Below are 21630 nucleotides of genomic sequence, written 5' to 3' on the forward strand. Positions count from 1 at the left end.
TATCCAATTATGAGAAATTTATTCCATGTTTGAGATATAGTGTGATAAGTGCTGAGAGTAGTTAGACTTAAGTCTCCTTGGACATCAATTACTACCCAGCATAGTGCAATGGAAAAGAATACTATAATTGGAATGTGGGGTCTTGCATTCAAAGTTTGGCTTTGCCACTTTTTGACATATGTACCTGTGAACAAGTCACTTAAATTATCTGGACCTGAACTTCTCCTCATTTGTAAAATGATGGATTTGGATAAGAAGTCTGCTAATATCCTTTCTGGCTACAAAGCTATAGTATAATTAGAATAACTTCTGATTATATTTACCTTTTCTTCCTCTTTTAAATAAATGCTCATATCTTTTGCTTTTATGCAACCTTGGTTAGCTCTTATATTGGTTTTCTTCTCTATATCAGAGAGGCAACCATTTTAAGAAAAGATTTCATGAAAAATTAAAAAGAAAAAGGCTAAAAATTTTGCACAACTAATAGCTACATAGAAGAGTTGGATATTATTCCAATATTCTATTGTTATGAACCTCCTATCACAGCAAAGGAAAATCATCATAATGGGAATCTATGATTTACTCTATTTTCTTTGAAATCTTGATTACTTGAAATATCATAACATTCATTTTCAGTTGTTTTCTGGTGTAGTATTTTACATTTACATATTTGTAGTCATTGTTTATGCTGTTTTCCTGGTTGTGCTTTACTCATTTTGCATCAGTTCATGTTAGTCTTCCAGTGATTCTCAGAATTTTTCTTTTCAATATTTTCTTACATTCCATTATAATGGACATGATAATATTCCATTATATTTGTGTATCACTTTATTTATCCATTCCTCAATTTTATGTATATTTATTTTGTTTTCAATTGTTTGTAACCACAAAAAATATCACTATAAATCGTTTGGTATATATTCAGCCTTTTTATTTAAAAATTTTCTTGATGTTGGTAATTAGCAATCAAAATATAGATGTTTTTAATTGCTTTATTTGCACAGTTCTAACTAGCTTCAGAATAATTATAATATTTCAGAGCTCCACTGAAAAACATTGGAGTGTCTTTCTTTGATAATTCCTCCAATGTTTATGATTTTTTCTTGTCTATTTGCTAGTTTTCTGGATGACAAGTAGAATCCCAGGATTTTTAAAAAATGTTCAGTTCTTTAGTTTGGGGTTGTGGTTGTGTGTGTGTGTGTGTTTGTGTGTGTGTGTGTGTGTGTGTGTGTGTGTGTGTGTGTGTGTGTGTGTGAGAGAGAGAGAGAGAGAGAGAGAAAGAGATAGAGAGAGAGAGGATAGAGACCGAAAGGGGGGGGGGGGGCGGGATAGAGACCGAAAGAGAAAGAGAGAGAAACACTTTTTGTATTCTTTTATATGGCTGTTAACAGCCTGTGATATTTTTTAGAAACATTCATGTTCTTTTATAATTTAATATTAAATATTAGAGTAGGCGTTTTGGTCTTATATATTTCTGTTAGTCATCTGCATAACTTGAATACCAAAGCATTATAAGAGATATTAAATATAGACATTTCCCCCAACTGATCAGTTCTCTGATTATCCTATTAAAATTTTATTGTATAAAAATATTTTTCTTATAAAGTAAGAAAAATGATCTACTTTGATTTTTTAAAATATCTTTTCTCTAAGTTTCTTTAAAAATTCCTTTATCATGGCTATTAGTTGGTATTGTGGATAGAGCACCAGCCCTGAAGTCAAGAGGACCTGAGTTCAAATCTGGCCTCAGGTAGTTAACACTTCCTGGCTGTGTGACTCTGGACAAGTCACTTAACCCCAATTGCCTTAGCAAAAAGGAAAAAAGAAAAAATAATTCCTTTATTATTTATATATGTGAAATTTTATTATATATATTTTAATTGTATAAATTATTATTTACAAAACATATGCATGGGTAATTTTTCATCATTGACCCTTGTGAAACCTTCTTTTTCAACTTTTCCCCTTTTTCCCCCTATCCCTCCCCTAGATGGCAGGCAGTCCTGTACATGTTAAATATGTTAAAATATATGTTAAATACAACATATGTATATATATATTTATATAGTTATCTTGCTGCACAAGAAAAATGGATTTAGAAAGAATATAAAAAATAACCTGAGAAGGAAAATAAAAATACAAACAGATAATAACATATAGAATGAAGATATGGTCCACACTCATTTCCCAGTGTTCTTTCACCGGGTGTAGCTGGTTCTCTTCATTACTTAACAATTGGAACTGATTTGGATGATCTCATTGTTGAAAAGAGCCACTTCCATCAGATTTGATCATATGATAGGTTTTTATGGGATGATCTTTTATGTTCATGTCATATATTCAATTTGAATATATTTTGGAATATGGCAGAAGATATTTTTCTAAGGCTAATTTCAGTCAGACAACTTTGCAGTTTTCTTAGAAGTTTTTGTCAAATGGGGAACTTTCCTAAGTAATTTATTGAATGCTGGTTTATTGAGTTCTTTTATTTATGATTCTCTTTTGTCTACTCTATTCTATTGATTTAAATTTACATTTTTAGTCAATGTCAAGTAATTTCAACAATTGCTGCTTTATAACATAATCTGTGGTTTGGAAGTGCTATTACCTTTTAATCACTTACTTTTTATTACATATATTCTAGATCTTTTGTTTCCAAATGAATCCTGTTATTCTGTCTACCTCTTTAAAATATCTCTTTGGTAGTTAGATTGGTATAGCAATAACTCTATAAATTTTATCTTTGATAATGTTGTCATTTTATAGTATATTGGCATAATGCAGTATGGACACTGTATATTCCTCCAGCTATTTAATTTAGTTATTTAAGAAACATTTTGTAATTGAATAAATATAAGTTTTGAACATGCTTTGACAGTTGAGTTCCTAAATATTCTGTGCATATTGTAGTTTATTTGGATGGGATTACCCATTCCATTATTGCCTCTTGAATTTTTTTCTTATATAGAAATTAAGTGTCTGAGGCCAGATTTAATTTCAGGCTTTTCTGACTTGAAGTCAGACACTTTCTTATATAGGAATGCTATTGATTTTTAAAAGTTCATTCTGTAATTTTTAACTTTTCTGAGCTTATTGTCTCAGTTTCTTTGTTGATTTCCAAGGATTTCCTAAGAAGTTATCATCTCATTAAAAATAGAAGTTTTTTTCTTGTCTTGTCTTTAAAACTTTAATTATTATTATTGCCAGGATTTCAAGAATTATATTAAAATAATAACACTGAGAAGAAGCATCCTTTCTTTAAGCCCGCATGTATTGGAAAAACATTGAAATTGATTCCCATTGAATATAATACTTGCTTTTTTTCTCATAAATACTTTCAATGTTTTTAAAAGTCTTACTATGTTTATAATTTGTTGGGTTTTTAGAATGAATCAATATCATATTGTGATTTTTCTTAAAAATATTCTCCTGTATCTATTGTGATAACCATGTGCTTTCCATATTTTTGTTTTTATTATGATTAATTATGGTGACTTTTTCTAATCTTGAATCATGCTGGCATAAACACAACTTTTTCATGACAACTGATTTCTCAGATAATTTTCTGTTTGATAGCTTTTATTTAACATTTTTAATCCATTAATGATATTGTTTTCATTGATTTCTTTGCCTTTAACCTTCCTTGGTTTAGGTATTAAGATTATATCTATCTCATAAAATGAGATAAGAGTGTTTTCTTTCTTTCTTTTTTTTATGCTGAGGCAATTGGGGATAAGTGACTTACCCAGAGTCACACAGCTAAGAAATGTTAAGTGTCTAAGGTCACATTTGAATTCAGGTCTTCCTGATTTCAGGGCTGGTGCACTAACCACTGCGCCACCTAGCAGCCCCTCTTTTTTAAGTTTTTGAAGATGACTTAGGTAATATGTATTTTAATTGTTCATTAAAAAGAATTTTCTTTATGTCCATCTGGACCAGGAACATTCCCTACCCACTTTGGTAGTTCCTTTTCAAGTATTTTTATTTCCTTTATTTATTTTTTTTTTGAGATTCAGAAATTTAAATTTTTTATTCGTTTTCTACATACTTATTTATTCCATTTTCACCTCTTTTTGTTGCTCATTAAGTTAAATTAAAACTTCTAAAATAGCAAGTTTGAGTTTCCTCTTTTAACAAACATATTATTGCCATTGTAGATCTTGAACCCTGATTGTTTTTTTTTTTTTTTTTTTTCCTATTGGACTTTACTCTTCAAAGTATCACTTAACTGAGTTAAGTAATGAGGATAGAAACATTACCCCAGGGGAAAAATTTCTTCTGTCCCATATTTTTCTCTCTAATTTTACTCCTTACCCATTTCACGATCATTCTCTTTATTATTTTTTTATTTAAGTAATAAGTCCAATATCCCTTCTCTTCCATACCAGATAACCATACAATTTCCTCCCTGGGTTTCAGTTGCCCCTGAGAAGTCTGAGGTAATATATTGTCCATGGCAGCACAATATTCTGTCAGAAGAAATATAATTCCTGTTCAAAATTACTGAAAAGTCCTCATCTCTTCTTATACAGTATAGCTCTTCACCCATTTGAGTACTCTTCAGTGAGATCCCCCTCACTGGATCAAAATCTCCTTCTTAATACTTTCATACCATTTTATTCCCTTCTTTTACCACATCTTTTTTGCTGAAAGATACAAGAGTTACTTTTCCTTTACTGTGGAACAATTCCCTCCTCTCCTTTTATGTACTTCTGCAATTACTCCAAGAGAAAATATTCACTCATCTTTAGAGTTCTAGATTTTAATTCACTGTCTGTTTCATGATTGCTCCTTGAATATAAGACCTATTTCTTTAAATTCTACTTTAATCTTTATCCTCTTTAATATTTTTGGAAATAAATCTCTTAATGATCTTTATGATTCACTGTTTTACCCAATATGTGTCCTTTCTTTTTTTCTTTTAATTGTCTCTAGATTTATTTCACTACTTATTCTTGTCTTGATGATTGTTTATCTTTTTTGTGTTTCTGTTGTTTGTAACTAGCTCATGTCTATTACTTTTTCAAGAATATTTCAAATATGTCTCTTTTTTAGAATGTCCATTTTTACATTATTAATTAAGCTTAATTTTGCAAATACACAATAGTGCGGTGGATAGAGAGATAAACTTCAAGTCAGAAAAGCCTGAAATTAAATCTTGCCTCAGACACTTAATGCTATATAACCAGTTGTAAGCCAGTTGACATCTCTCTTCCTCAATTTCCTTTTCTGTAAAAGGGGGAATCATAATAGAAGCTATTTTCCATAATTCTTTTGACAGTAAAATAAGATAATACTGAAAAGTATTTTGCATTATGGCACAAAGAAAAATTTGGCTATTATACTGATGTCATTTTGTGTTGAATTCTTTACTTTTCAGTATATATTATTTCATTCCTGGCTCTGTTTTCTGATGAGTACAAAAATGGTTAAGTGGATAGACATGAGGTCTTCAGGTTAGGAAGGCCTGAGTTCAAATCTGACCTCAGATACTTAATAATACTGTAAGTCATTTAACCTGGATTGCCTCAGATTAATCACCTGTAAAATGAGTTGGAGAAAGAAATAGAAGACCAATCTAGTATCTTTCCCAAGAAAATCCCCAATGGAGTTATAAAGGGTCAAACATGACTGAAACAACTGAACAACAATAACAATAAAATAGACCTATTCTTTTCAAATTTCCTTTTCTTTATTTTTTTGCTTGTAGTACTTGATTTTTTGCCATTGAAATTACTAAATTTAGGCACTGTGTCTCAGAATTTCAAACATTGTTGTAGAGGTGATCTGTAGATTATAGGATTATTTAGATTGAATTTTATTGATTGTATTTAGAATTTCTGGGAATATTTTTATGTTATTTCTTGATTTAGGGTGTTCCAATTTTTTATTTGTCATATCCTTCTGCAAAATCTATGATCATTGAGTTCAATCACGTAGTTGTTCTAGACATAGACTCTTCAGGTTTAGAATTTACTAACCTAACAGTCTTAAATAGATAACAGTAAACCCAATTTCCCCTTTTATAGCCCCCTTTTTCCTTTACAAGTACCTTTGAAGAATTGACATTTGCTGTTTTTTTTTTTCTTTTTGCAATGGCTAAATCATGACATTATAGAAAACAGTTGATTTCTGCTGGGTATTTTTTGCAGTGGCTAAATTATGATGTATAATCAATAAAAGCTTTATTTGTATACTTGTTTTATATACTTTTATACCCAGGGCCATGTAAAAAATTACTTGGGTTAAAAGTGAGTGGAAAAAGTTAAAAGAAGCCCTACTTTAGTGGGTCCCAAAACAGTTTTTGAGCCATGCTGGGACACGAAAGTTCTTAGAAGAGGGCTACTGAGTGATGACATATGTATCAACATCCAATCTTAATTCATTGGATAGTTAGCTTGTTGGGCTACTTGTTTTCTTCTTTTGGGTACTAATCTTGGTTGTTTGCTTTTTCTGAGAGTTAGTAGGAACTGTATAAACTATGTAATACTCCACTTTCACATTTACTTGTTATTTTTATTTAACTATTATGTAATTATATTGGCTTATATTAAACTTGTCTCTAATTAAAACCTCCAGGTTTTTCCCACCAGATGAAGTACTAAGTTGACTGTCCTTAGCCTATTTTTAAATATATGCTGTTGTTATTTTAATTCAAATGAAAAACTTTACATTTATCACCATGAAGTTTCATTTTATTCTGGTCCATTATTTGACCATCAACCTCTTTCTGAATATTAATTTGTATATCCTTTGAATTAAAAAAACCTGTACTGCTTTATGATATTTGTGAATCTGATTGTTTTCCTGATGTGTGAAGTCACTGAGGAAAAAAAAAATAAGTTGAACAGACCAGAGTTAAAATTTCACCAAGCAAGAAACCATCGGGAAAGTCTATTCTTTTCAGGTTGAGCATTTATCTGATAATCAGCTTGGAAGGGATAATAGTAAAATTAAATTTTACATTGACCTACCTCTTATATTCTATCTTAATAAATAATAAAATATTTTATCAAATGCCTTCTTGAAATTAAGATATGCCAGCTTTTGTACAATTCTGTTATACTGATTTATCAAGAATTAGACTTATATTAGTTTAGGACTGTAGAATATAGAATGTAGAGAAAGGAGCTTTAGAGATCATCTAGTCTAACTCTCTAATTTATTAAATGAAAAAACTGCAACCCAATAACTTTCCATGATTTGTCCAATATTTTTAAAAAGTTGTAGCAGAGACAGACTTTGAATATATATTATCTGATTCAAATTTAGTGTTTTTTCTTACAAAATCTTACTAAATCTGTGGCTTTTCTTTAATATAACTTATACTGTTATTTTTATTGTTGATATCTTCTACATTACATCTTGATCAAAACAGTATTAAAAGATAGAAATTATAGTATAGAAAACATAGAAACTATAGATAGAAAAAAGTATAGAGCTATATATATATAATTATAGTATAACTTTTGCACTATTCATTCTTCATAGGCTTATTTTTAGAGAGGTAAAAGAAAGTACCAGTGAGTGAAATGTGTTCTATTATTATTTATCTTAATCATATAGAAGGAGACTTATGTTCTAGAGCCACATTAATTAATATGCAACACCATTCACCTAGTATCAGTTACCAAAATTGCAAGAATAAAGCCTTGGAGCAAATAATCCCTGATATAGATCTGCCCTTATATATTTCAATCTGGTAAGGGCTTATAAATAGCATGATCATCACTTTCTTAGTGATATAAAATGAAGAATCTCTAAGGTCCCAAATCTATGAACCTGTGATCCCTGATAGTTTTCTTTGCTTAAGTGTTTGTGCCATTCATTTGAAAGCAAATGGGGAGCCCCTTGGCTGGAAACTTCACAAAAACATTCTTCCATTCTATTTACTACACTCATTTGTTGGGGACACTTTAAGCAAGTTTGCTTCCAGGTAGAAAATTAATAGAATTACATAGATCGTTTGGTGGGGCTGATGGGAGTTTGGGGGTGAAAAGTCAAGAAATGATTTTTATGACGTGGATGAAAATAAGTTCAGAAGCACAATTTCTTCATGTTTTCGGCAGGTAAAGCACAGACCATATCAGGAAATATAGGAAATGCTCTATGAATGCAAAAGAAATTAAGGTATCAGTGGTTGCTTAAAGTATACTAGATGTAAATCACTGCTGAAGTATTCTCTAAGAGTCTGCATTATTTGGAAGATGGTGGAGAAATGGCAGGAATTTGCCTAAATTCATCCATTTCCTCTTTGAACAACTTTAAATGCCTCAAAACAAATTCTGTAAAGATAGAACCCACAAAAGGATAGGTGAAAAATTCTCCAGATTAAAACAATTTAGAAAATCTGCAGGAAAGGTCTTTTGCAATGGAGTGATAGTGGAGTGCAGGTCAAGCTCCAACAAATCAGTAACAGTCTTTGGGGTAACTGCATCAACAGTGGCAGCAGTGGCTTCCAGAGTTCTTAGCCCATGGATAGAAAGAGGAATCAGACAACTGGTCAGTAGAAGATTACAGTCTTTTTGCTGGCAGTGGGTGCAAGACTCTGTTGGTTTGTCTATACTCAGATTAGGTCATGAAAATAGAAAACAAAACTCTATTTAGATCATAGCAAATTAGAGGAAATAAAAACATTTCTTTATAAAATCATTTTTTTTATAAACCTCTCCAAAACTAGTTTTAAAAACAGATTTGCAAAAAACCTGAAGACTGGGGCAATGCACCCTCCACCTTGGGAGCAGAATTCAACTTCAACAGAAAGGTTCAAGTCAAGGTAAACTGAAAAATGAGTAACCAAACAAACAAAACATTTTACTATATACAATTATTATAATTACAAGGAATATCAAAACACAACTTCAGAAAAAGACAACAAAGTTAAAATTATTATATCCAAAGACTCAAAGAAAAAAGATGAATTTCTCAAGCTCCCAAGGAATTCTTAAAAGAGCTCAAAAGATTAAAAATCAAATAAGAGAGGTAGGGGAAAAATTTGGGGAAAAATGAGAGTGATGCAATAAAAATGAAAAGAGTTAACGGCTTTGTAAACAAAAATACTGAAGAAAATAACAAAAACACAATAGGAAAAATGGTGAAAGTGGTACAGTAATCCACTAAAGAGAAGAATTCCTTAAAAAGTACAATTGTCCACAAGGAAATAGATGTACAAAAATTCACTGAGGAAAATATTTCTTTAACAAGGGAAAGTGGAAAAAATACAAAGGCTTATTAAAGAAAATAAGAAAACTTAGAATTAGAAAAATGGAAGCTAATGACTCCATGAGACATCAAACACAGTCAAATAAAATAAAAAAAGAAGAAATAGGGGATAATGTGAATTATTTCATTGAAAAACTAACTTTAAAATTCTTGGACTATTTGAAACCCATGATTCAAAAAAAAAAGAATTAAAAAATTATCTTCCAAGAAATTATCAAGGAAAACTGATATGATATTCTGGAACTGGAAGGTAAAATAGAAAAAGAAAACATGCTGCAATTACCTCATAATAGAAGTTCCAAAATGAAAATTCCTAGGAATATTATAGCCAAATTCTAGTACTCCTACTTTAAGGAGAAAATATTGCAAGCTGCCAAAAAGAAATAATTCAAATACCATGGAGTCATGAAGAGTATACACAATTTTTAGCTTCTAAATTAAAGGATCACAGGGCTTGAAATATATTTCATAAAGAAGCTAGGCCCATAAGTAATAATTAGCTACTCAGTTAAACAGTATAATCTGTAAGGAGAAAAAATAATACACTATTGAAATAGAGAACTTTCAAGCATTCCTGATGAAAATACTGGAATTGAATAAAAAATTTGACTTTCATGTGTGACTCAAGGGAAAGATGAAATCAAAGGAATTCAATAAGGTTAAATTATTTACTTTCCTACATGGAAAGATGATAAACTACTAGAAACTTTCATATCATTAGGGCAGTTAGAAAAGATAGGGAAGGAAGAAAGCTTTCTTGAACCATACTTTCATTGGAATTGGCTCAAAAAAAAATAGAATACATACCCATTTGGGAATAGAAATCTCTAGATAAAAGGAGGAGGGGAAGAGGATAAGAGAAAGCATGCTGATAGAAGGGAGGGCAAATTGGGGGAGGGGTTAGTCAGAAGCAATATACTTTTGAGGGTGGACTGGTAGAGTAAATGGAGTGCAGATAAATAAAATAGGAGGAAATATATTGTAATCATAAACTGTAAAAATTCCTCTGATAAAGGCCTTGTTTCTCAAATATATAGAAAACGGAGTCAAATTTATAAGAATACAAGTAATTCTCAATTGATAAGTGGCCAATTGATATGAACAAGTAATTTTCAAATGAAATAATCAAAGTTATCTAAAATTATATAAAATGTTCTAAATCATTATTGTTTAGAGAAATGCAAATGAAAACAACCACCCTACACTTTTCTGATTGGTTAATGTGACAGAAAAGAAATAATAATAAATGTTGGAGGATATATGGAAAATTTGGGACACTGATGCATTGATGGTAGAGTTGGGAACTGATTTAACCATTCCAGAAAGCAAATTGTAACTATGCACAAAGGACTAAAAACAAAAGAGGTAAAAAACAAAGAGGAAAAGGTTTATAGCAGCTTCTTTTGTGGTGACAAAAAATTAGAATTGAGGGAATGCCCATCAATTGAGGAATGGTTGAACAAGGTGTGGTATATGATTTTCATAGTGTGCTAGTATATGATAAAAAATGATGAGCAGAATAATTTCAGAAAAAATCTGGAAGAGAGATATGAACTCTGATGTAAAATGAAATGAGCAGAATCCAGAGAACATTGTCTAAAATAACAATATTACATGACGATCAACATTGAATGACTTCATTATTCTCAGCTATACAGTGAGCCAAGACAATTCCAAAGGATTTATGATGAAAAAAAATTATCCATCAACAGGGTAAGATCTCAGACCCTGAATGCAAATAGAATCATTTAAATTTTTTTTCTTCTTTTTTTGGAGGGAGGAGAGGCTGGTTTTTTTTTTTTTCCCCCACAACATGACTAATGTGGAAATATGTTTTGCATGACTACATATGGATAATATACCAAATTTCTTGCCTTTTCAATGAGGGGAAGAGAATTTGGAGGTTCAGTTTAAAAAAGAAAAATTAAAATTATTTTTATATGTAATTGAGGGAAAATAAAAACTGAAATAAACATAATAAGAAAACAAAGTTTGCCCAGTTTTCACAGAATTAGCACATACTAACCTTTTATACAAGAAACTGTGACCCATCTTCTTCCTTATATCAAAAGAATATCACTGACCTAACCCTCAGAAGTTGTATTAAAGAGACAAAGAAAGCATGTTGTTCAAAATGTCAGAAATATAAAGACAATACTTAAAATCTGCAACAAAAGTAACTGAAAGCAATGGAAATCCCAGAGTGATAATTTGGTAAAATATTAAAAGAGGCAAAATTTATGGAAAAAATAGGATCTAAAACCATAACATGTTCTAGAGATAAAGATTATAGAGATCAGCAAAATCTGTATCTTGACTATGTAGAAATGGGACCCACCTAAATCTTCAGAGATAAGTTGAAATGTCTGAAGTCCTACAAGTAGTGGATCCAGGACTTGAACACAGGGGGGTCCTAGATTAGAAGTAGGAGCATTTCCCCTAGGAAGGTTTCTAATCATACCCTGGTGATTCAGAAAACTAATCTGCTAAGATTCGGATATAAAACCCTTGGAACCATGCATCTTTAATATATTAAAGAAAAATGATTCACTGTTACTCACTATTCTCTCCTACTTTCCAATTCAAAATTTCTGGTCACCAGACAATTATCCAGTGTTTCTGAATCTGAATATATCCATTCCATGCTTGTGTTTGAATCAAGGAATACCTTCTTATCTCAGAAAAATAACTTCTCAATCTCTACACTATGAAATATTATTTAATTTCAGAACAAATATTTCTTCCCCAAGAGTAGATTAAGGAAAAGAAACGTTTCTGGCCATAGACACACATAAAAAGTACATATAGAATAAACCAGCACAGCTGTCTCATAGCAACATTGAAACTGTTATTTCTTTAATACAAACAGCCTAATTCTTCAGTGCAAGTGACTTCTTTGAGATTTTTCCTTCTTCCCTGCTCCTGAAACATTTCTCTAGGTTACAGATGTCACAGAGACCATAGAAAATCTTCAAGTCATGCATCACAGCAGAAGCAGGTGTCCCCTCAAGAGAAAAAAATAAAAAAGCAAAAAAAAAAAAAATTCCTGTTTTCATGCAATTATCTTTTTTTTAATGAAAATAAATGAAGGAGAAAAACTCACAAGGCTGTATCAACATTGGCAATTTCTGTCTGATTCCCTTTCCCAAATAGCATGATTTTCAAAGTTTTCCAAGAGACAGTGATAGATTGTTAACCTTCTCCCATCTTATTTCATCAGCTAAGTAAGCACTCATCAGCATAAGCACAGAAATTTGACAAGAATCCCACTGATTAGAGTTCAAATGCTGTCATTCAAATATAAAATAACTTTTTAAAATTAAGTTTTGAACACTAGGTAGATTACAGGAGGATGGTAGAATGATTAAAGGAAGGCATTAAGGATGGAAAGAGAATCTGTGTTAATAGGTGAAGAAAGGCATGCTAAAATGATACCCCCTCCCAGTTTTTTTAATGCTGTAAATCATGGAGAGGAAAAATGGGTTCTATATACCTAAGGAAAAGAAATTGAGATATTAGAATTAGAAAAGGGTAGACTGCTTCAATATTATACTTTTTTACAAAAGTATTGATTGATATTCAGTATGATATTAGAACCTATTCTTTACTTATCTAAAAGCATGAACAAAAAACCAAATTAACTATTGGAGGGTTTTGTGTGTTTGTGTGGTTTGGGTATGTAAAGGGTAGACTGTAGATTATCATAGGATCATATAGTTGTAAATCAGATTAGAGATCATTTGATTCATTCTCAAGATTTTGGAATTTAGAAATTTGAGAGCAAGAGATACTGTGAATTGCCCGAGGTCACACAGGAATAATAAGCAGACCTGAGATGAAACTCAGATCCTCTGATTCTATTAATCAATCTCTCTTTCCATTGCATTACTAGTTTGAGACAAAAAGCACAAAACTCTGATTCCATAAGGCTTTGGAAACCACTAGCACAATGCTACTGAGATTTAAGGAATGGTCCCAAAGCAATGCACATGCAGTCAGTCTTTTTCAAAACAAAAGCAGCAAAGAAGCAGTAATGAGTTAAGGACTGAATTCTCTTAAATTTGCTGGAGTCTACATTTTTCTGGTGGGTCCCAAGCTGGTCTTAATTTCCACCAGTTTCTGTTGTATTCTAGACTTCAAAGCCAACCAGATGCCATTGTGCCTCCCCATGAGTTTCATTTTATATGTTTTGTTATTATTTTTCAGTTGTGTCCAACTCTTGCTTTTTAGTTGTGTCCAACTCTTTATGACTCCATTTGGGGTTTTCTTGGTAAAGACACTGGAGTGGTTTGCCATTTCCTTCTTTACTTCATTTTACAGATGAGAAAACTGAGGCAAAACAGGGTTAAATAACTTGCTGGTAAGTCTGAGGTAGTAAGTGTCTGAAGCCAGATTTGAATTCAAAAAAATGATCCTTCCTGACTCCAGGCCTGGCTCTCCAATTTTTTGAAGAAAAGGAGTACTCTTCTTTTCCCTTTAATTTGTATGCCCCTGTATTTGTGTCTGGTTCCTAGTAAGTGCTTAAGAAATTCTTGGTTCCTATGCTCAAAAAGTTAGCAAACTGTGCCTACCCTTTGATCCAGCAGTGTTTCTACTGGGCTTATATCCCAAAGAGATACTAAAGAAGGGAAAGGGACCTGTATGTGCCAAAATGTTTGTGGCAACCCTGTTTGTAGTGGCTAGAAACTGGAAAATAAATGGATGCCCATCAATTGGAGAATGGCTGGGTAAATTGTGGTATATGAATGTTATGGAATATTATTGTTCTGTAAGAAATGACCAGCAGGATGAATACAGAGAGGACTGGAGAGACTTACAGGAACTGATGCTAAGTGAAATGAGCAGAACCAGGAGATCATTATATACCTCAACAACGATACTGTTTGAGGATGTATTCTGATGGAAGTGGATCTCTTCGATAAAGAGAGCTAATTCAGTTTCAATTGATCAAGCATGGACAGAAGCAGCTACACCCAAAGAAAGAACACTGGGAAATGAATGTCAACTGCTTGCATTTTTGTTTTTCTTCCCGGGTTATTTATACCTTCTGAATCCAATTCTCCCTGTGCAACAAGAAAACTGTTCCGTTCTGCACACATATATTGTATCTAGGATATACTGTAACCTATTTAACATGTATAGGACTGCTTGCCATCTGGGGGAACAGGTGGAGGGAGGGAGGGGGAAAATTGGAACAGAAGAGAGTGCAAGGGATAATGTTGTAAAAAATTACCCTGGCATGGGTTCTGTCAATAAAAAGGTATTTAAAAATAAAAATAAATAAATAAATAAAATAAAAAAGAAATTCTTGGTTCCTTACTTCTTTTCCCTGAAAATTCTATGTCTCCAGAATATCAGTTACAAGAGACTATATAAGCCCTTTATTTTCATCTCTACTCATAAAATGGTAATTTCTATATGTATACAGTTTCAGTTTTGTAAGTACTCTGGATACTTGATCTCATTTGAGTCTAAAAGCCATGGTAGGCAGGTACTTGCTTTGTTGTTTCAGATATCTATAATCTCATTTATGTAAATATTCACTCAAATTATCAAGATCATCCTCAATGAAACCTTACCATCTTTCATTGATTCCCTTTTTCAAGAGCTCTTAAACTTGCCACATAAGATCCATCTAATGTACTTGGTAACTCCCAATAAAACTCTTGACATTGTGTGAATATCAATGGCCTATACAGATTAGTCATCCCTTGTTGTTTTACTCTTAAGATCTGTATTGGCATTTTTTATTATAATTTTCTATATTTTATACCTTTATTTACATATTTCTATAATATTTTCCTTTATGTTATTTCTCTTGTATAAGTCCTTACCTGCAATGTATCGTAGATTCTGTATGACCATCATATTCCTCTCCATTACTCTGTAAGTGAATCATGCCTTCATTGATTTGGGGATTCTGGTATTCCATGCCTTAATCTCACAGCTGTATGACAGCTATGCAGCATCAGGGGGAAAATATCAATATTTTAAAATAGATTTTTATTTCAGCTAAGTGATTTTTGTTTGTGTTCTAAGTTTAGGCTGAACTCTCTCCTCCAGGAGAAAGTCAAGGAAGTTTCAAGGAGGATGAAGTATTCCTAAAGGAAACAGAAGTGATGTTTCAATGGGGAAAAACAAGATTTGAGTTGTAGAAGGGAAGGCTTCATCTTTGTTAGAATACTGGAGAAAGTTGGAATGTTTTACAAAAGAGAAAAAAAAGAAATAGACAAGTTGTACAGCTTAAAACAAATTGGAGTCTCTCCCACAAGATGACAGAGTTGAATGCTCTGAGGAAAACAGAACTGCCTGTTTCCTAAAGAATAATATAGTAGAGCCACAAAAGCTACTAGGTGGCAAAATTACCCAATGAGAATCCAGGGAAGAAAAGAGCAGTAGTAAATTTTTTTTTCATTTAATAATTACTTTATATTGACAGAATCCATGCCAGGGTAAATGAGCAGTAGTAAATTAATAATCTCCCGCTCAGATATATCAAAGCAACTCTTTAACTTGTTAAGACTAAATTTGTGGTCTTCATCTAATGCATGATAGGGAATCTTAGGAGACTTACTGAAATGGATAATATCTGCCCACTTCTGGTGTTACAAAAGATATTACCAAGGTGAAACTTTTGCCAATAACTATGAAGTAATAAGCAAGAAATTGAAGAGCTATGGGGTAGAGGTTGTGTTTTCCTAGTTGCATTATTAAAAACAAAGAAGAAAAAAAGAGAAATAATTAAGAAAATGAATGGTTGGCCAAAAAGATGGTATATTTATTTGGATTGGAAATCCAAATAAATATTGGATTTATGTATTTAGCCCCAAAATCAAGAATGAGAGATTTTTGAGAAGAGATAAAAGTATAATTACTAAGGCATGGTGAGACTGAATTTACCTAGAATCTTACAAATCTAGCTCTAAGCTTTCTTTCTTGGCTTTACCATAGTCCATCCAAACAGAAGAACATGCTTTTTCTTACCCATGATATTCCTTCTTTTGCATCTCTATCAATCACCTTCTGTTTTGGTCAGAAACTCTGTGGATTTTCCCCTCCCAGAGCGCTATCTTTGTGATGGATTTTTGTGGACCATCTTTTGTTCTCAATCAGCCCTTAGTTATTGAATGGATCTGACCTCAGAAAAGTGGGGATATGAGAAAGACATTAATTAAGGCCAAATTGGGGCAACTAGGTGGTGCAGTGGATAGAGCACCAGCCCTGAAGTCAGGAGGACCTGAGTTCAAATCTGGTCTCAGACACTTAACACTTCCTAGCTGTGCAATCCTGGGCTAGTCACTTAACCCCAATTGCCTCAGAAAAAAAAAAAAAAAAAAAAAGCCAAGTTCATCCACTACATTTTGGATCTTCACTAGTTCTCCTGACCTTTGTCTTGCCACTGGAATGACATGACTGAAAAATAAAACAATGATTTTTGAACAGCTCTGATTCACTCAAATTCAATTCATGCAAGAATCGTGTCATTGAGTCTCTTCAAAAATGAAGGATGAACAACAACAACATATTTGTATGGGTTGTATTCCATGTATGGAATGCTCTCCCTTCTTACCTTCAAGAATTGTTAACCAACTGAAATTAATACTTAATCAACATGAAATTACTATGATTCCAGCAGTGTGAGCAAACAAAACAAACAAAAGCGTTAAGCAATTTTGGAATCCCTAGCTCTCTTCAAAACTTTTTTTTTCCCCCCTAGGAGTCAACTCCTGATCTTCCTAGTACTTAATGCCCTCCCCACCTGTCATTTGGAGGTACTTTGCATATTATAATCTACTTCAGTACTCTCCCTGTCCCCATTCCAATAGAATGTAAGCTCCTCTGAGTGCAGAGACTATTTCTTTCTGAGTATGGGGTCTTACATTAATAGTAACAAATAAATGACAATATTGTAGATTTTATTGAATGAGAGTAATCAAAAATCTAAATGCACATGAAATCCTGACTGGTATGGAATAATTAAGAATATTGTTGAATTGAAGGATTGTCCTTGTGGAAGGACAAACAATATATAATTAATAAATAATAGTTATTTTCAAATATTTGAAGATCTGTCCTAAGGAATATGGATTAGATTTAGCCTGTGTAGGCTCAAAGGGAAGGACAAAGAACAAAGGGTGGAAATTTCAAAGATGCAAGTTTAGGTTTGATATAAGGGGGAAAAAAAATTTCCTAAGAAATGAAGATCTGCATTTTATACTTCAACAACGATACTGTATGAGGATGTTTTCTGATGGAAGTGGATTTCTTTGACAAAGAGATCTAACTCAGTTTCAATTGATCAATGATGGACAGAAGCAACTACACCCAAACAAAGAACACTGGGAAATGAATGTACTGTTTGCATTTTTGTTTTTCTTCCCAGGCTATTTCTACTTTCTGTATCTACGATATATTGTGACATATTTAACATGTATAGGACTGCTTGCCATCTGGGAGAAGAGGTGGAGGGAGGGAGGGCAAAAATCGGAACGGAAGTGAATGCAAGAGATAATGTTGTAAAAAATTACCCTGGCATGGATTCTGTCAATAAAAAGTTATTAAAAAAAAAAAAAAAAGAAATGAAGATCTGCTTTGTTTACCTGAGTGTTGGACTAATTGTCTTTTCTGAGATTCTGAGATAAGGAAATCCATGCAATATAATTCAAGTTATATAAGTAATAAGAGGTAGAGCTCCATAGTTTGACTATTCCCATAAGACCATGCTGTTTCCCTATTTAAACAAGTGGTTTTATATTAATTGATAAGAAATCCTGAAATGCTGGCTATAAGTAAAATTGGTTTCCCAAATTTGAAATATTGGGAATGTTTTCTATTTTTCTCTGCCCTTTATCTTTTAATATCAAAGGACTGTCAAGTCTCATTGATTTCATCTACTTACAATAATTCTGGTTTCTATCTATTGCTCTGATCCTACAATTATTACAGAAGTGCAGGTCCTCCTAACAATACATGGAATATTGTAATGTAAAAGATCTCTAAACCATCCTTTAAACAACTTTCAAATTAACTTCCTTATGCCTAGATCTGGTCCTGTAACTTCTCTCTTCAAATAACAACGATGATGATGATGATGATGATGATGATGATGATGTCTTTCTTTTGTTTGCTGAGTAAAATTTCAACCTGCCAGTAGGCCTTATAGAAATAGAAACACTCATACATTTCCAAAAATGGTTCCTTCTCCTCTACATACTCTTTAACCAAATCTAATTCATATCTCCATATCTAAAATTTCATCTGATTTCTTGCCTTTTGGTGTTTTTCCCCCATTCTATTCCCTATGCCCAGAATGGCCTAATTTTTTCTCTTTGCCCACCAATCCTTTAAAAACACAACTTATTGGATTCACTCCTAGACTTTACATAGCTTTTAGTTTTTCCACTTTTCCCTATAGCTATGTAGGACTGTGGAATTTGTCTTTCTCTCAGAATATAAGTTTTGCGAGGGAAGTCTCTGTATCTTTTTGAAACCCTTCTCTGTGCCGAGTTCTGATAGAGAGGCAAGTAAGATGCTTCATCTGCATTAAATACATGAATAGTATCTTTGTATCAGTTCTAATTCATATGCCTCATTACTTGAAGGATTTTCAATCTTTTATAGTTGGAATTAGTAAGCAGCAAAATTTCTAAAGGCAAAATATAAAGATAGGTGTATGTTAAGGGTAAGGGACCATGTAATAATGGGAGAAAGAAAGGTCTAAATTAAAATGGAGGGTCCCAAAGGCAAACTTGAATGATTTAATTGTTAGTTACTAATAAAGATTTATTAAGCACTCACTGTCTGACTCAGTGCTAAAATTCTAAGAACACAAAAGAAAAAGAAAGACTTTCCAAAGGATTAGGAAGTTGTTAAGGGAAGGAGGAAAAGGGTGGAAAGATAGTCATTGTCAAAGAATAATAGAAAAGTCTGGAGGATGAAGGCAAGTAAGTAATTAAGAAATGAATTTTCTGGGAGTTCTCCTTAAATGAAGGACCAGGAGAAGTCATCCAATAAGAAGGAGGGGGACAAAGAATGTTTTCAAGGATTGAATTTAAGAACTGAAATGATCTTCCAAAGATGAAGAGGCCTCTGGATCACAATGGAAAAATTTGAAGGAATTTAGTCTGGTGGGAAATAAAAAGATGGCTGGCCTTTGTACTTCCTTTAAATACAGGCAATATGTTCAAGAAATCTACTTTCCAATCTTAGTTATAAAGGAACCACTCTGAGAATCAGTTTCATCAAGTAGGACAGTAATGGATTTTGTTACCTACTGAAAAGGATGGTTGTGAAGAAAGTAAACCTGAAAGCCCAATTAAAAATGAGAGCTGTCATATTTTGCTGACTTGTTGAGGGCCAACCCTACCAATAAGAGTTATAAACATTTTATATTTTAGTTCTTTTAATGAAAGAGGAAAAGACTGTCAAATACAAAATTACTCAAAAGTATAAAAATCTAACTCAAAAAAAATTTTATAAGGTCTGTGACAGGAGAGACTGTTGCCAGATGTAAGCCTGAGAAATTAGGGTGTATGATATATTGGAGGATAGTGTGATGATTTGTAAGAAGGGCAAATCTGACAAACATATTTTTAGCATTGCAAAAATAGTAAAGGCCAAAGAAGCATATGACCTGGGAAGTTTCAAAAGCTAATTATTTGCATATTGTCTGGAAGCAAGATGAGGAAGATGGTTTAAATAGTAGAGATGAATGAGTTGCTAGGAAAGGATAAAATTAGCCAGTATGTATGGGGGAAAATGAATGAGATGTTTTACATTCAGTGAGTAATGTGCTATCCTATTGTATACCCTTGAAAGCATAAAATAGCTCATTATAATTAGTGGTGGGTGAAATTCTAAAGATGTGGATATTTGATAGCAATGAGCATTTGGATGTTGATCTGAAATTCATGTGTACTCTTACTTTTCAGACTGCAGAACAGAGGAAATCCCACAAGGAAATTGCTTCTGGGACTATGGATTTATTTGCTTCTGGTCTATTTCAAAATGCAGAAGAAGAGGAAGACACAGCCTACAAATGGAGAATTGGGGGGAAGCTTGAGGAAAAGAAATAAAAGTCTGTAAGCCTGAAAACTGTGTGGTAATTGGATACAAATCAGAAAGGAAGGGGGAAAGGGAGGAAAATCAGAGAGACAGAAAGAGAGCAGGGAGACAGAAAAACAGAGAGACAGAAACATAGAGACAGAAATAGAGACAGACAGATGGACAAGGAGAGAGACAGAAACAGAGAGACAGAGACAAAGGGACAGATAGAAAGACACTGAGAGACAAAGACAGAGAGACAGAGACAGAGACAGACAGACAGAGAAAAAGACAGAGAGATACAGAGAGAGACAAAAACAGAGAAACAGAGACACAGAGAGAAACAGAGATGGAGACAGAGACAAAGAGACAGGGACAGACAGAAAGAGACAGAGAACAGGCATAGAGAGGGACGGAGAAAGAAAAAGACAGAATCAGAAAGAGACAGACACACAGAGAGACAAAGAGGGAGAGAGACAGAAACAGAGGCAGACAGAGATAGACACACAAAGAAACAGAGCCAGAGATAAAGACAAAAAGATAGATACAAACAGGGATACAGAGAGACAGAAAAAAAGACAGAGGGAGCAATGGAGACAAAGGAAGGGGCAGAGACAGAGACAGAGATAGAGAAACAGAAACAAAGAGAGACAGACAGAGATAGATACAGAGTGACAGGCAGGCAGGAAGGCATAGAGACCCAGATAATGGGGGAAGAGGGGAGGGGAGAAGGGAAAAGGAAGAGAAGTCAAGACATAGGCAAGGAGACAAGGAGACAGGGACACAAAGAGACAGAAAATGAAAAGGAGGGAGAGAGACAGAAATGTACAAATAGGAAGAGAGAGAAAGAAGAGGAAAGAGAAAAGAGATGGAGAGAAGGAAAAGGGAAGGAGGAAAAGACATCAGGATCTCTGCCTTTTCATCCTAGTAAATCTCTTTCCCCTGGGTTCCACATTAGGTGGATAGACTCTACAAGATTCTGCAAATCATTTAACTTTCTTTCACCTGAAATCTATTCAGTTCAGTCAGGGGCCTGTGATCAGCAAGTGAAGGCGGTTTTCCAATTGTAAGTAGGCTATCAGAGGATGAATCTTTACACAGGGAGAGGATCAGGAAAGGTCTGGGCCAACAGCAGGAACAGCCTGTATGTCAGACAGCTAGCAGGAGATGGAGAATGTGAGCCAAAAATGAATGTGCTTTTCAAAAGCTTCTAGCTAGCTCTTTGTTCTTTCCCCAGATGTTTTTGTTCTTGTTGACTTCATAAAGTCTCTTGGCTTGTGTGTCCAAAATGAGACTAAGAACTTGAAAATAGACTGCTCCTAAGGCTTTGGGCCAGCTTATTATAGCTTTAATTGCTGGTAACAA

The 21630-nt window shown here is 33.2% G+C and overlaps 1 long non-coding RNA gene across 1 annotated transcript in view; it reads left to right on the forward strand.

Moving 5' to 3' along the window:
* LOC127552379 (uncharacterized) overlaps window positions 1-20316 on the forward strand; it is a 43001-nt gene extending 22685 nt beyond the window's left edge. Inside the window, exon 3 of the long non-coding RNA XR_007951350.1 lies at window positions 20154-20316. This is a non-coding gene — a long non-coding RNA (uncharacterized LOC127552379). The remainder of the gene's footprint in view (window positions 1-20153) is intronic.
* Window positions 20317-21630: the final 1314 nt, after the last annotated feature.

Source organism: Antechinus flavipes, chromosome 2 (assembly GCF_016432865.1).
Source record: "Antechinus flavipes isolate AdamAnt ecotype Samford, QLD, Australia chromosome 2, AdamAnt_v2, whole genome shotgun sequence".
NCBI classification, from domain to species: Eukaryota; Metazoa; Chordata; class Mammalia; order Dasyuromorphia; family Dasyuridae; genus Antechinus; species Antechinus flavipes.